Source organism: Pezoporus wallicus, unplaced genomic scaffold (genome assembly GCF_028554395.1).
Source record: "Pezoporus wallicus isolate ANWC-B61680 ecotype Strahan unplaced genomic scaffold, APGP_CSIRO_Pwel_v1 contig_5767, whole genome shotgun sequence".
Lineage (NCBI taxonomy): Eukaryota > Metazoa > Chordata > Aves > Psittaciformes > Psittacidae > Pezoporus > Pezoporus wallicus.
In genome coordinates, this window is record NW_026640599.1 from 10,262,066 (window position 1) to 10,269,668 (window position 7,603).

A 7,603-nucleotide genomic window follows, 5' to 3' on the forward strand; every position below is an offset into this window, starting at 1 on the left:
ACCAACAACTAAGGGTTGGTATTGGGACCAGCACTGTTTAAGATCTTTGTCAGCGACATGGACAATGAGATTGAGTATGACCTCACCAAGTTTGCTGATGACACCAAGCTGTGTGGTGCAGTCTGCATGCTGAAGGGAAGGGATGGCATTCAGAGGGACCCTGACAGGCTTGAAAGGTGGGCCAATGCCAACCTCATGAAGTTCAACAAAGCCAAGTGCAATCCCAAGCACAAATACAGGCTGGTGGAGAATGAATAGAGAGCAGCCTTGAGGACAGGGACTTGTGGGTGTTGGTCAATGAGAAGCTCAATATGAGCCGGCTTCAGTGTGCGCTCGCAGCCCAGAAAGCCAACCGTATCCTGGGCTGCATCAAAAGGAGCGTGACCAGCAGGTCGAAGGAGGTGATTCTGCCCCTCTACTCTGCTCTTGTGAGACTCCACCTGCAGTACTACATCCAGCTCTGGGACCACCAACACAAGAGAGACATGGAGCTGTTGGAGCGACCCTAGAGGAGGGACGTGAAGATGCTCCAAGGGCTGGAGCACCTCCTCTATGGACACAGGCTGAGAGAACTGGGCTTGTGCAGCCTGGAGAAGAGAAGGCTACAGGGAGGCCTTACAGCAACCTTCAAGTATCTGAAGGAGGCCTACAAGAAATCTGGAGAGGAACTTTTTACAAGGGCATGCAGTGACAGGACAAGGGGGAATGGCTTTAAAATGAAAGAAGGTAGATTAGATTAGATTTAGATTAGATATTAGGAAACAATTCTTCCCTGTGAGGATGATAAGGCCCTGGCACAGGCTGTCCAGAGTAGCTGTGGCTGCCCCATCCCTGGCAGTGTTCGAGGCCAAGTTGGATGGGGCTTGGAGCAACCTGGTCTAGCGCAAGGTGTCCCTGCCTATAGCAGGGGCTTGGAATGTTAAGGTCCCTTCCAACCCAAACCATTCTAGAATTCTGTAAAATACAATTAAAAATACAAAAATCAGTGTTATCTTTACTGCTACTCTAGCAGCAAATTTTGTTTCTATTAAAGTCTTATTGCAGTTTGTCCTTCAGTGTAATGGTTGGGTTTGTAATGTCCTGCTGTCTTGTTATGTATTAGAGAAGCAGGGAGGGGCTGGCACAGTCCTATTTCAAAATACAATGCTTATATAGTCACTGAAGCAGATTGCCCTCAGGGCCATCTACAACTTTGTTAACCAAGAGGAGAAAATAGAAGTATCTTTCAACGATCTGAATCTTCTCTAGCCTTTCTTTTGCAAGATCTGTCAGTGCTGACTTCCAGCACTGTATCAAGCTGAACATTTACTAGCCCTTTTACCTTTATTACATGTAGTCACCAACAACTCTGGAGGCAGTTATGTTTGATTCATGGGCAAATAAGGCAAATGAAATGTGAGCTTACAGAGTTACAGGGTGAATCTTGCATTTTTTGGTGGGTTGTTTTTTTTTCCTCTCTCCCCCCCCAAAAAAACACCCCAATGAGTTTAAACTAAGATGATGTTATTTGAATTCATAGAATAATTAACCTCCATGCCCCATTAAAAATTCCTTTAAGCTTGCAGTTAATAAGGAAGCACTAGAAATAAAATGGCCTGTGAAACCCTACTTTTAACAACTAAGTATGAAGAAGTCTAGTATTTGTAAGCCAGAGTATTTAAAGGAGTTTAATGCAGCCATAGAACTTGTCAGTTCTCCATTCTCCATAGGATGCCAGTGACCCCTGCTCAACACAAGGACCACGCTGCTGTTTAAATACAAGACCTTTTTTCAATTTTAACTTTTCAATAAAAAAAAAAAACCAACAAAATTGGGGGGGGGGGGGGGGTATTTTAACAAGGGCAAATAATCTGCATTTTGATCTCAGGCAGCTGACAAAACTGGAATCTTCCCAAAAAACATCAGTTTGAGGCCAACACCCATTATGGAAAATTTCAGACTTGGGAAAGTTGGTAAAGTTTTATGAGCAACTAAAAACCTGTATAATGTGAAATGTCAGACAGCTTCAAAATGAGTGACACTACACTGCACATTGCTAATATTTTAAAATAGAGAGGTTATCAGAGAGAGATCACAGCTGTAGATATTTCATATTGGTCTTACAGCATTTTCACCCATTTAAACCTACTGGGTCAGTACAAACCTCTTGACTTCTTATAACACCACCATATCCGGACTCTCTTCTCATCTTCATCTACAACTATCTTGCATAGCACAGCACAGGCAGAACAAATACAAGACCTTCCCACTACTCTTCCAGGTCCAAACAGCCAGCGGGTTCTTTACATTTGACAGAGTTCTCAAACACAAGTGATGATATCTGCATAAGAACCACGTCAGCTGGTTGTCAGCATGATATATCTGCACACATTTTTAAATTTCTTTATAAGTGGGAAGCATTGGAAGGTCTAAATCTGAATTCATTGTTCAGTCCCCAGACAATACTGAAAATACCCTCAGATCACAGATCTGCTTTCCAGGAGTCATTAATACCTTCTAGGTACACAATTTGCATTCATTAATCCTAGATGCACAATTTTGCATTTGGACACATAAAGATATGACTCAGGTGGTTCAATTTATAAAGTAATCAAATGGTTCCATTTACAAAGTAATCCAGTCTGGTGTGATTGTTCTGCGTTTCTGTCTTCTCATCATCCACATGTACTCACTCCAGCATCTTTCTCACAGCCACAAATAAAATCAGTGGCAATATTACCATGACTTCCGAACTACGATGGAAATGTTGGGCTGTAACTAAGGCTCCAGCTCTGTGAACAATACGACTGTTTATTTTCATAATGTTACTTATTTCTTTGGATCTCTCAGTCCATCAACTTTTAAGATATTTAACATACTTTAAGCTATTTAACATACTGTACTGAAACCGAGTGAGACTTGGTGTGTGTAGTATGAAGCACCTTACCAAGGTCTACTCCATCAACATTTTGTGCTGAAGATTCTCACCTAGTCAAGTTATGAAGCTTAGTGTGTTTGCCAAGATCTCTTTTCCTTAAGCCACACATACTGGTATTAGTTATCTTCCTGCCTTTTTTTCAAAGAAATCCTGTGTTTCCTTTTCCCTTATTTTGATGAGGACTGACTTTAACACGACAGGCTGGCTCAATTAGTACCTGACTCATCCTGCTCATTCCACTCCCTGTTTTTCATCTGATGGAAATATACATTGGCTAAAACCTGTTGCTACTAACATCCTACAAAGCTCTTTGTCTGCTACAATCCTTGTCAGGGTAGTTTTGGTGGTGATACAAGCTGTATGAAAACAAGAACAGTAAATACTCGAGTGTTTGGGTTCTTTAGAAATTCACTTTTTTTTTTTTTTAAATGCATGTAGTCTTCAGTGTATAGCTGAGAAGTTACTAGTATTTTTCCTGCGTATCACAAGCAGTTTAGGGCACAGCAGTATTAAAAGCACAGCCTCAGAATCACATATGCAAGTTTTTGTGCTTACGCCAAACTCCTGTTTCTTGTGTTTCAAGGGTGGACCAGAGCCAGCTAAAATTAAAAGATGTTTTGTCCCAACTCTTCTTCAGCTTAGTCAGCAGCTACTACAGTTATGAAATAAACTTTTACCACTGTTACAAGCATTTTGCTATTCCTTTTTAATCAATTGATTGCAGGTAAGTATTGGTGTATGGGCAATATTAGAAACAACTGAAATAGAAAAAGTTACGTAAGACTTTAGTTCCTTGGGTAAGATTACAGTATTTTCTTTTTATAGACAAATTTCAAACAGAAGCTAGAAGACTGAAAAATTATTCATAGAATTTTCATGAAAATACATTAACAGAAGACTATTCTGCAAGAAATAAGCCCAACCCCTCCACTTCCTTGCCTACCCAGCCTCTAATTCCTCTCTGTCACTGTGGCTGCATAGCAAAAACATGAACAGATATCTTCAGCAGGCTCAGTATTCTTACTGTACAGTGAAGTAACCTTGATTCAACTCAAAATGACCACTCATCACTAGTCAATGGGTTTGTCAAGGTTGAAAAATTGCTACTGTTAAAGGCAACACAATAATGAACTGGATGGTAACTCAATTTCCTTGTAGATGAAGAAGCAAACACATTTTTACCTAAATGCCTTCAAACCAGTCAACACAAAGTTGACAACCATCAACTCAGCATCTTATAACCCAGGGCTGTTAGCAATAGAGGACCAGAAGCCTGAGAAATTTGGCAGGTTACTCGGCACACTGGTGTTTGCGAAGCGTGTTGCCAACACCTGGAAAGGGATATAAATAAGACATAAATAGGAAGGAATATAGTTCTTTCTTTACTAATTTTTTACAATTTATTCACATGTAAATTATTAGTGAGATGGATGCAAACATTCTCAGCAAACTTACAGCCATTCCAATTTTTCATGACTTGGAAGGACAAACTGTTTTTAAGATTACCTACATGGAACCTGATCATAACACTGCAATAGCCAATGTGATAGTTACGCATCCAAGTAAGAAATTAACAGCACATATCTTCAGAACTAACTTCATGCTACGCAGGAGTATAATTTTAAGAGGATATTCAGCAAAAGCCACCAACTTCATTTGCTTTTGTGAGGGTGTAGTACTTACTGCTGGGTGACACTAAAACAAGCTCTAAGGAAAAATGCAAAGAAACACTGGATCACAGGTAAAATTAGAACCAGAAAATAGGGGCTCTGTTCCCAGGACTGTGAACAACTGAGCTATAAACTTGTATACGCAAGTATATTCTGTCTCTGACTCAACCCAGTCACTATTGCTTACAGGGTATTTTTACTATGTGCCTACACCACTCCAGAAAGTACAAACTACAAAAACATTTGTGCAAATAAGTTATGCTATGCTGCTACAAAGTGGTGCAAGTGTACCTACTGTATCTGCAGTTTTCAAGCGAGCAGAAAGGGCTGCGAGTATCAGTTGTAAACATGGGTTCCCTTCTGGCAGCTCCACCAATGGGAGTTACCCTGTTCCTGATCATACCAGGTTGTTTGTGACCTACTGGAAACAGTAGAGACTGGGGACAAAATTTAGGTGATGGCTACATCAAGACAAAAATGTTTCTTTAATGATTCACAAGCTGCTGGAATCTGGCTCCTGAGTAGTAAAGAACAAGGGGATAAATGTGAAATGGTTATATGAAGACAGGGTAAGCGGCCAAACAGTCAAGAAACTGAGATTCACATCTTCACAAACTATCTAGCCATTTGGTTTTTAAAGGCATCACAGCTTTTTTGAGGTCTTCCCCTGCAATGACAAAATAATTGCTGAATCTCTGAGGGTAATGTGCCCTGTATTCTGGACTTCCACTCCCTACGTGAACAACAGACTGGTTAAGATGTCCTTCAAACATAAGACCTTACAGGATATCCCACTGTTCATTATAATCTTCTGGGCACATTTGTTGGAAAAACTGGCTTAAAAAATCATAGAATCACTTAAGTTGGACAGCACCTCTGCAGACCAACCTTCCTGCTAAGAGCAGGGTCATCTACAGCAGGTTGCTCAAGGCTCTGTCCAGTTGGGTACTGAGTGTTTACAGACACTTCAGAATCTCTCTGCGAAGCTTGTTCCATTGTTTGAACAAATGCAGTCTTCTTTTCCTCCTTACATTTAAACTGAATTTCCCATGTTTGTGCCATCACCTCTTGTCCTTTCACTCAACACCAAGAGTCTGTCCCTGCTATCTTTACTTCCCTCATCCCATATCTATGCACATGGATAAATCCCCCTGAGTGTTTTCTTCTCCAGCTGGACTAAGCAGACCCAGCTCTCCCACCCTCTCCCTGTACATCAGATGCTCCATCCCCTTAACAATTTTAATGACCTAGCCTCTATGAAAGCATTGTATAATACAGGCTATCAGAGACAGGTTCCAACCAAAGATCTCATCAATGTATAAATAAAATCAATGAACAGTCTAACCATATTTTTACTTCTCTGTATTATAACTACCTTGCCGTTGATTACAATTCTGTCATCATCTTTCTCTGCTTTTGTTCCTTTGGCTTCTTCCATGCTGATAAGAACATTTACTTAAGCCTGTTTTACATTAATATCACATGTAGGGTCAAGCTCAGCAATTCTTTTTAAGGTAAATGTTTTAGGACACCCTTCTGCAATACACATCTGGGTTGAGCCTACAGAAGTTTAAGTAAAACTTAACGGAATTAAATAAAAGGAATTAATTTTTCAAGCAGCATGTTTTTTCTTCCATTCTCATATCATGGTTAAAATCTGCATAGTGCAGGCAGGGTGAATGTTTACCACATGCTATACTGAAATAAAACAACAAGCACTGCCCAAATTACATTTTAAGCCTGTGTGTTAAGATAGAAAAGTCTAGTGCCTAAAACTAAAGCTGAGTCAAGGCTGAATCTAAAGACTCATTCACAACATAAACACTGCACGTATGCTGTTCTGGTCCAGATAAGTCACATTTGCATTCTTTGATAAGTGCAACAGCCAATTTCCTCCCAGTTTGCTTAAATAGCAATAACAGGAGGCGAAGCAGCCTCCTCAAGCCCTGACCCCACAATTATGCAAGAACTCCAACCAAACGAGTGTACCTCCTCATCCGTGAGGTTACTCATGGTACATAATTTCTTATGCCTCAGAAACTTTAGGATGCACCTTTCATGGACGAATAGCAATTCTCTTCTTAAAATAAGTAAAAAAAAAAAATTAATTTCACGACAAGGACGAGAGCAAACCGTTACCCAGGACTTTGGTTTTGACAGTACATTATGTCCAGTTTTTTACTGTCCACAAAGGCGATCCCCGCCCGCCCCACTACTGCTGTTCCCGGGGGATACACGAGTGCCAGATGGCGTGGGGAGCGTCGTTCGGTGACGCGTGGAAGGGCTGCCTCCTGCATGGAAACCCGGGGCTGCGCCCGCCGCCGCCCGACACCCAGCCTGACCGCTCCGTAGCCGTTCTCGTTGTTCCCAGTAATTCCCACCGGTAGCCGCGGCCCACGCAAGGGTGACCTGAGGCCACGCAAACCCCGGCCCAAGGCCCGAGTCCGCCACAGTGCGGCGTTTCCGCACCCTAAAAATCCACCCGTCGCCCCCCGGAGCGCAGATACGCGTTAAACACACCAGCCGGGGGACGCGCGGAGCCCGCCGTCCAAAATCCCCGCACCAGGGCCCGGCTGGGCCGCAGGCCTAGCGGCCGGCGCCGCAGAATGGCGGCCGCAAGAGGTGGAGGGCGGGGGAGCCTCGCCCGGGCGGCGCCAGCATGGAGGGGCCGGGAGGGGGGTCCCCGGGGCAGCCGCTCCACTTCGGGGGCGCACGCTGAGCCCCGAGCTGCGCTTCGCGGCCGAGCTGCGGCGGAGGCGGCGGCAGGAGGAGCCGCAGGGAGCCGAGCGCCACCGCGCCTCCCCACCCCCCCCCTTACCGCCACCACCCCCCCCTACCCGCGCCGGCTCGCCTCGGCCGGCAGCGGCCCCCGGCCCGTCCGATGGCCCAGGCCCCGGCGGGCGGCTGGCCCGAGGCAGCGGGCAGCGGCGGCGGCACGCTCCCTTCCGCCTTTTCCTGGGTCTCTCTCGGGCAGTGACGTGACGTGCTGACGGCGGGCCCGGCCCGGGGAGCTTGG